This window comes from Pinus tabuliformis, chromosome 8 (assembly GCF_031772625.1).
Source record: "Pinus tabuliformis cultivar Carrire ecotype Pingquan chromosome 8, CPIR1, whole genome shotgun sequence".
In the NCBI taxonomy this organism is placed as follows: Eukaryota; Viridiplantae; Streptophyta; class Pinopsida; order Pinales; family Pinaceae; genus Pinus; species Pinus tabuliformis.
In genome coordinates this window covers 1599023944-1599033877 of record NC_142294.1, presented here as the reverse complement: position 1 = coordinate 1599033877, position 9934 = coordinate 1599023944, and the positions used below count along the sequence as shown (strand labels likewise).

The following is a 9934-nucleotide window of genomic DNA, read 5'->3' as shown; positions in this document are numbered from 1 at the left end:
TCTGCCTTTAAGTTTGCTTAATATCAATGTTTTCATCTGTTTAAGGAGAACTCTCGATAGTTTTTTGCTCTCCTTAGCTCCTCACCGGTCATATCCATCCATTCACTTATTTCAAAGGCATCAAGACAATCTCCTACCTTGCCCCAAAAAGACCTCTGCAAGAACTGTGTCTCATCCCCGCACCCAAAATTGTCGTGCTCAGATTTCCAACAAAACCCTAAAAATTTAAAATCAAACTTTCCCCATTAGTTTACTAGCCTAAAATCAGTGTTCTTTATTGGTCATCTCAGCCCTTTGAAGACCTTTTGCCGAGATAGACCCGGAGAGAGCCCTCTCCTGTCCCCGTAGGGCTAGCTACGAGGCTAAGTGGTTTGATGTTGCCTTGGATTTTGTCTTTTTCAGCCTGAGGCCAAATTCAAGCGCTAACACTCCACACTTGGGTTCAATTCCTACATACAATATATTGAATTCATAATGAATATTTCTTGTGATAGTTTTGAGCCTTATTATCTAAACAATCCCTCCAAAACTAAAACGTATATATTCTTCATATAAAATATAAATATATTTCTCAATAAAAAAATAATTTAATTTATTTATTAAATAAAATATATTAACCTTATATTAATACTTATTTTATATATATATATATATGGAAATTATATGAATAGCAAAACTTAAATTATGTAATGGATAATGACCATCACAATAATTTACAACTTAATATAAAATAAGCAAATCCATATGCACTTTTCAACCTCTATTTTCATCTCACTTATAATGTTCAATAATTAATTTGATGTTCATTTAGATCTAATACTTACGAGTATATTTATTTTATATGTTAATTATAAACCACTCACCACTAAAAGTGATTCATACAATATTTTCGTTATTAAAAAAACGGATTATTAATATTATTATTAAATATATTAATTTAAATTTTATATTTATTTGTAATAAAATTAATAATTAATAATTTTTATTTATTATTATAAAAATAAAATTTTTATTAATGTAAAATTAATTAAAAATATTGAATATATTATTAAATTAATGAAATTTGTGATCAATTTAAATAAATAATAATTAAAAAATAAAAATATTAATAAAATAAATTATCAAAATTATTAATAATATTAATATTTAAAAAATATAATATCATATTATAAATTAAAATTAATAATCATTATTATTGATTTTTTCTATCACTTATGTATATTTCACCCAATATTCAAAGTCCAAGGTAAAACAAGGGTAGATAGCATAAACGATAAAGACACTACCACCTTGACCATCCACCTTATTTAATAAGCTTGAGGCTTCCTTACAAGCACTACCCTCGAATGTTATAGTTCTCTTTAGGTATTACGACAATATTTTTTGCTTTTAATACATCTTACATATTCTAAGGTAATTAAGGTCTCAATTAAAATTTCAATCCATTAAGGTCCTCGCAACCCATTTCTAATAAATGGTTGGTCTTAATTCAAAACTCAAACCATTTTACTTAATAATTTTATTCTTAAATGTGTAAGAAAGGAAAGAAGTCATTATCTTCCAAGGCCAATTTTCCCAAAGTAAAGTTCTAAAAGCCTTATTGTAGTAGAAGGTAGGCATGAGAGAGGCAAGAGGGGTTATTTCATGCTCCGATGAAAAAATAGAGACTCAATATGTTTGGGATTGGGAATGGAAGCTGATAAACAAGTTTAATACCTTGCACTTTAGCAAGGATTGGAAATTGCATTGGCAAAGAAAATAACTAAAATAATAGTGTTTGGAGATTCAATGATTTTAATACCTCATATGTGGAAAGCAAGAGGATTCCAAAGCACAGCTTCTCCCCCTATCCTACAAAGGTTCATTTTGCAAACTATGCAATTTGAGCAAATCCAATTCTTTAATGTGTATCGACATCTGAACATAATGGTAGATTCATTGGCCAATAAGGGAGTTACATTAGAGCAAGGGAAATTAGAATTGGATCATGGTAGGTTTCTTAACTCACCCATTCCAAGATCAACAAAATCAAACATCATAGGTTTTATAAAGATACAATGGCCTTCACTATCAAATATTTGAACCAGTTTCCACATTAGATCCCATTTGCATACTTCTCTCATTAATCACATGGATTATATCTCGATCACCAATGCAGAATCGTAAGGAATGGGATCCCTCATTAATTTTTTGGCTATGAATCATGAACGGAATGTACCCCTATCTAAATCGCATTAACATTTGATGACCTGAGGTAGTAAAGTGGGATAACAAGTGACAGAAGGTTTTAATGCAACAAGGTTAGGAACTGTTAATACAAGAGATGAGAGACTTGGTCACAATTATGCATTCACTCTTTGCAAACTGATGTTAACATTTTTTATCCCTATGTATCAAATGATTGACATCCTTTGGAGTTGATCGAGATCCAAGAATGGATTTAGAAATTCCTCATCTCAATGACTTAGGGAAGCGTCTAAGGTGGAGGTGTGGTTATATAAGGCTCTGTTTCATGCTCTAGTATCACATTGCATTGTTGTTGAGTGTTCATCATTGTTGGTTTCGTGGATCGTGACCCAGGTTCAGAGTTAATTGTGCCAAACAAAACCTTACACTAATGGCCCTTTCGGCATCAACCCGGGTAGCGCAGGCTGAAGTCTCACCTGAAGCAGTATGGGCCAGAGATCGTTGTGATGTCTTTTATTTCCCTAGATCTACCTTCATGTAGATCTATAAGCCCCTAGGGATTAACACTGTAACTTCCTTAAAATGGCCTCTAGACCTTCATGAAGGTCTATGATAGGTATTTGCGAACCCTTAATAGATGAAGCATTCACTTACGTGCACCGTAAATCAACCTTAGATCTAAGTTCACATAAATCTACTTAAGTATTAAGTAAACATAACATAATGTATTATAATCTTCGCGTAAATACTTAACATGCATTGCGTACAGTTAGCAAAATTTATCCAATAGAGTTACGCATCAACTCATCATTATTTCATAAATACATTATTACATAACAACATATATCACAAACATAAATAACCAAAGTAAAAAAATAAACACATGAATTTCTTCAACAGTATTCTTTATTAATATTCAATATAAGGTTACAGACTCAAAACTGCCCTGCGCACTCAGTTGCAGGGGTTCACACACCTTGCTGCGAACTTTACTCTAGGCCTCTACACACTCAGCTGCGAAGCATTTTCCTTTCTATCTACTCGTTTCTACTTGCCCTTTTTCTCAGACATAGACATAAGCATCCATTTCTATTTTCCTTAAACTCTCTAAGACACATCTATTTATAGCTTTTTACTGACTCGACTTTACATAACAAAGGGGCTAAAACCCCTTTTGAATTCTAACAATCTACGTGCTCTGCATCCACAAAATGCAGAGACTTTACATCTTTTCACCAAATTTTACATCAAAACTTGGGTTTTTAATCCCAAAACTGACCCAGGGGACCCCATCCCAACAATCACCATGAATAAAGGTGGTATTCCCTCTTTGAAGCTCGATACATGAAATACAATTGTACTGCAATGGTGAATTTGGAAGGTCGATTACATGAGGATGAGAAGGTTACAATTAATAGTTTGCTAGCCACGCTGCTAGAATTAGTTGAAGGGTTGTTGGCTACCCTTCAATAGAAAAATATTTTGGAGGAGCACGAACAAAAATCATACCAACTACTTATGAATACTAAGTACGAACTATTGTAGAGAAAGTTAGAGAACTTTAAGGTTGAAATTTGTTATGAGCTTATATCCTTGGATGCTATGGTGGTGAAGCTTGAATAAAATGACAGTAGTGGGGCTCTTATCAGTGTGGATGTGGTTCGATTCAATGACAAACCAAAGAAGAAGAAGCTCATATGAATTCGGTGGACTGAGACAACTAGATAGGAAGGGGCCTCAGTTGCATGGAGAGATCAGTGTACTAGGAGTCTACTCTGACAAATAACCATGAAATATTTTGAATTTTTTTTATGTTATTTCAATATAGAATGTTTTTAGGAGTTTTTTTCTGAGTTTATAGATGAATTTTATTTAGCATAGTAGGTAAATGTTTTCATAAAAATTGTTGGACACTTAATCCTCTAAGGGTTGGTGTGGAAGCTGAACAGCCAAAAGAAGTCCAAGAGACCACTTGGAATATGAATCCAAGGGTCACACCATGTACTATAAATGTACATCATTTGTTGATAACAAGCGCACTCTCCTGATTATCTTTCCTGTTTTTCTTTTCCATGTGCATGTTTAACATGGTATCAAAGTAGGCGATCTCCTGCCCTGCTCAAGTGTGAGCCACCTATTTTTATGGCCTTTGTAAACTAAGGCTCTCCTCCTGATTATGCCTTTCTGAGCATTTGTTAGAATAGAAGTTGTTACCTCTATCAGCGCTTCCATTCCTTTGTTGTGAGCATACCTACCACTATGACTGCAAAGAGGAAAATTGACAAACATGTCCCTCTTTAATTTGTAACTCCTATCTCAGTGCTGCCATTCCTTTGTTGTGAGCAAACCTGCCCCTGCAAATGTAAAGAGGAATATTGCCAGATGTTATAGACATTTTTGTGCCTTACTGCATGAAGCATGAAATGTCAATAATCTGAGGGATCCAAAGTCCCTAAACATGTTGTTCCTACCCCTAGAGGAACAAGGTCAGCAAACCACAGCACTAAAAATCAGTTCTCCACCTGAAAACACTCAAAAACAAGCTAATTCTGGATCATATCAGCTGCTCCACTGAGCATCTGCGCTGAATGTCAACTGTTCCACTCTGTACCTGCACTGAATGTCAAATCTAATGAAGGCTACCTGCGCTGGGCGAGATTGGCCAAGTGGCACAGTCATTCTGCAAGGTGTCAAATGCCCAGGAAGCTTCCAAAATGACACTTGGATCAGGGAATTCGCCTTGTGATGAGTAAGAGGATCTAGATCTCCAAGTGGAAGCAAGAAACTCCAAGTGGACTCAAGAACTGAAGTATAACTGAAGTGGGAGAGGACACTAGTCAGCTTCATGCCAAGCTCAAGCTGACTCATCCTTTCTCCAAAACTCCTATATATAGAGCTCTCTCATGAGGTCTAGAGAGGCTGGAATCTTGTGAATGTAAGGAAGTGTTGTTGGTTTGGGCATAGAACTATTGGGTGATTTCTTTGAAGGAGGTGAAGAGGAGATTTCTTTCTGTTGGGAGGTGTTGCTGGATTGGGCCTCTTATGGTTGTAACACTCTCAGAACTTTACTTCTTCCATTAATAAAGCATTTGAGGTTCTTCTATATGCATGTGTCTTTGTGGCGTATTGATGCTTGTATATTTGATTTATTCTAATCCTTGAATCAATTATGGATGTATGCTTCTTGTAGTTTCCTTTTCTTGTGCTTTTGCAGGATCTTTGTGTAGCTGGGCCAGTGAAAGAGCAAGGAGCTGGGAGCAAGCAGCAAAGAGAGAAGATTGGATCAACCATTAGCGGAAGATAACAGTTAGTGGATCTCTTTCTCCTCTCTCTTACATCTCATAAAGAAGCAATCTTGAATAGCTTTGCATTCGGTTGTTGCTGAGGTACTATCACCCTTAGAGTGGGATAGGGTCATTCCGTATTGTATACTTTTCCCAACAACACCAGACCTGTCCCTCTTTAATTTGTAACTCCTATACCTCGGCCCTGTGCTCTCAGTTTCTCCTGCCCTATCAGAACTTTGCTATTCTAAACCCATAATTCTCAGATTCATTGTATTATTCTCTATGATGACCAGTCGCTTTTTCAGATTCGTTGCATATAACATGCCACAACATTTTTCCAACTCATAGTCCAGTATGTAGACTAGGCTCTCATGTTCATGACCTTTAGAAAATCACCAAAAGCATTCTTGATCCTTGTTTCCCATTATATATTCCTCGAGGCTGAGATTCAGTCGGCTTCCCCCCGCTTGGCAACCGGTATGCATTCCATCCCAACAAATAGCAAATTGAACAATCGTAACCCCGATGTGCAATCTTCTTCTTGGTCTTCAAAATCTTCATAGCATGCTGGATTAAGCTCACACAATCGGGAAACATCTTCCCGAGCTTTGCACCGATCACAATGCAAACCAGGCACTCGAAAATGCCACAATTGCAATTCCATTCATAGAAGTGCCTCAGCTCAGCATTTCCACATGTCGATTTTTTACAAAGAATAGCGCAGTGGTTCACAATTTGACTTGCAAAACTCAGAGCTATTGAATATCACTCAGAGAGATTTGACGGACAAAACAAAGGCTTCTGGTATTAATCGTCTGTACCTATCACTATTGATGCCAAATTCCCAAAATATCACAACAATTGTATGACTCTGTCTCTGCTGCTTGTCTAAATACTAAAATAAATGTGTCTGCTAACCTTCGATGCCGAGTAGGAATTTCCAAATAGGGCGCGCTTGGAGAGACTAGTTGTTCATTGTCAAATATTTGGTGAGAGTTTGCATGGTATACAGCTGCATCTTGAGCGCCTAAATATAGTCAGCCACCTCTTACAATAGCATGGGTGTGTCCAGACCTCGCATAAGACTCTAAAGCATCTTGATGCAGGCATCCCAGGTTCGAGTCTCCTCTCGTGGCTTCAAGGCTCTGGGTACTTAAAGATTGTCTTTTAACGACAACAACGCCGCACTCAGTACTCAGTTCTTGGATTATAAAGTGTTTGTGCATACTCAATTTTGAACCTCTACGTTATATATATATGCAACAACTTGATAAGTCAACGAGTGGAATAAGACAGACAGTGTTCGTTGTGCGTTGAATTTTTGAAGACCTGCGTATGGATAACATATGTGGCACATGATTGAGTGCTATGTGATGCACGTAGTAGCAATGATGTCCATTTTTTGCACTGGTCAATTCAATGTTAAACAATATATGTGCTGGTGTATTAATCGTTATGGGTTTGGGTTGAGTCCGCACTAGTTACTTCTCAGGAAACTTCACACCGCAATACTCATTTAGAATGTCAACGAAAGATATGTACTTGTTACAAGGAGGCCTCTTGTTGCCTTCCTGTTGTAAAATGAGTGAATATGAAATTTGGGTGTCAAATACATTATTTAATTTGATTCCATGCAAGAAATACAATGCCTCATTCTCACGTTTGCAATCATGAATGACTTTTGTAACATGAACAGATTCTACAGGGGGTTTGCAGGCCTCCATTAGTAAGTTTCACCCACAACTGCATCAACCAGGTACACACCATCCTCAAATGCAAGCTGCATGAGACAAAGGCGACCATGTTGAGATAGTTGAACACCCTCACAATTGAAGTTGATCACAAGTTTCGTTTCAAGAGAAGGTTGAAGAAATGCATGCGAAAGTTGTGATGCCTTTGTGACAATACATACAAGTAAATGTGTCGAAGGATCCTTCAATTTTTCCATATTATGCTCTGGCACTGAAGGATCAGACCTATGCTGCTTTCTTCATGCCGCAAATTGACAGACATGGAAGAAGGGACCGGAACACTATTGAGAAGCATTGTTCCCTTTCTCCTTTTATCAAGCTTTATATATTAAGATATTTGTCTCTTAAAATCCTATGATTGGGATAGACAGGGAAAGGATTGGTGTAGCCAATATCATGTGTGGTATACATATGTTGATGTTTTCTCTTCTTTGAATTATATACCCTGAACTGTAAGTTGTGCTCTTTCTAAAGCTGAAATTTTCTTAGTCTATGGTAATGTTCACTTGCTCAAGGTTCCAAATTTCCAATGATAAAGAAAAGATGCTTGACATAGTATTATGATTGGGTGTTGCTTCTTTATTTTTTCATAGTTATGCTTAGTTTTTAAAAGGTGTAATTTTGACAATGGAAAATATGGCTCAAATTATTGAACTATTATAATTCTTGAAAACTTTGATGCATTCTACTAATCATGATACAGTGAAAATCAACAAGAACACTCTCTGCGATATTAAAACCTATTTGCAGTATAAACAATAAAAGGTAGAATTTTTGGAGCTTGAATCTCATATTCAGCAAGAAGAATTAAAACAGAGGAGTGATCATTCTGAACCTATTTGTGTTCAGAACATTGAAACAGACTCCCATAAGCAGCAAGTTGATTCATATTTAGTACCCAATGAAGCAGTACTTATACATGAAGAAGCAGAAATTCAACATACACTTCCCAAGCCCATCATCAGACCTTCGGAAGAGCTTGTCCACAACAAGCACAGAACTGGTCTTGGATATGACAAGGATGTTTCCTTTCATATTCCAGACTACTCAAAGCCCATTCAGTTTCAGAGTGTTGGATTCCTTCATGACCATTCAACTCCAACTATTCCAGCTTCTACCCCTCTTCCACAACAACATATTATGAAATGCCAACACTGTGACCGAGTTGGCCATCTGAAAGATCATTGTTTTGATCTTCATCCATGTTATCACTATCATAAAACCACCCATTCTTCACACAGATGCTTTAGAAACAAACCTCCTACAAGAACAAAGATTCATCTTGGATGGATCGTTTCTTGGCAATGGGCATCAACAGCCAAGAAGATATTCCAGTCACATGTCAGAATTTGTTCTAGAGTATTGAACAGTCTTGCAGCTGAGTTTTCTCCATCATCTCACCTTGTATCTAATAAGGGGGGAAATGATGGTCATCTACAAGCTTCAAAGCCACATCAAGCGAGCCTGAGCCACAACATGCCATACCAGATTCAGAGTTGTAGCCAGAGACAAAGATGCCCCTGAGCATGCATTCAGTCAATGATACCTCTTCAAAGAACTGGGGACACTTCTTCTAGCATAAGACTTCAACTTCTTACCAGTTTCGGAAGAGTTCCAGGAATTGCATTAAGCATTCCAGAGTTGTTGGTCATCCTTAAACCATCACAGGTTGAGATTTCCCTTTTCAAGTTGACATTCTTCCTTTTATGTGGGGTGAGACCTCCCTTTCATGGTTGAAGGTTTCCCTCTTCAAAACATCAGGAACGCTTCCTCTAGAAGAAGACTTGAGCTTCATGCTAGAATTGGAAGAGTTCCAGAAACTGCATTAAGCATTCCGGTGGTGGTGGTCATCCTTAAACCACCACCCTTTATACCAACATTTCAGAGAGCACAACCAACCTAGTGATGCCATGCATTTTTTGCACATTTTGTATTACAGCTATCTTCTTGGACTCATACATAACCCTTCGGATTAAGGGGGGGAATGTTGGACACCTAATCCATTAAGGGTTGGTGTGGAAGCTGAACAATGAAAAGGAGTCCAAGAGACCACTTGGAATATGAATCCAAGGGTCACACCATGTACTATAAATGTACATCATTTGTTAATAATAAGTGCACTATCCTAATTATCTTTCCTATTTTTCTTTACCATGTGTGTGTTTAACAAAAATAGATTCTCCATATTTTGGACTTCTAAAAGTAGTGTCTTTTTAGAACATGAAGAAATATGTAAGGGTCCTCGCTTAGAATCCAATTTTTTTCTAATATAAATCAATATATGTTTCTTTGAAAAAAATGTCTTATTTTATTAGAAGGATTTAAATGCTCTTGCATTTGCCTCACTAATTTAATCCTAACTTAAAAGTCAAAACAAGTGCCAATTTATTAGAAAAAAATTTACATATAGTGTTCTTTAAAAGTATTTTTTTCTTTTTTTCTTTTTAATAATAATAGTAAATACTTATATTAGAAACATGTGTTTAGATTACAACCATACAACAATAGTCCAAAAATGGTGAGTTTTAAGTTGTTTCTTTAATTTTCTTTTTGTTTCTTGAATTCAAGAAAAAAAATATGTCCAATGTACTAGTATTCAAAAAAAGTGGAAGATATATATCTTCCAAAAAGACCCTATAAGTCTACAACACATAACTTGCATATGTTAATAAGCACTTGTTTTTATTACCACCATCACTCAGAATGACT

The 9934-nt window shown here is 36.2% G+C and overlaps 1 pseudogene; it reads right to left on the bottom strand.

The window, feature by feature from the left end:
- Positions 1–5858: 5858 nt before the first annotated feature.
- Positions 5859–7422, bottom strand: LOC149242161 (uncharacterized; annotated as a pseudogene).
- Positions 7423–9934: the final 2512 nt, after the last annotated feature.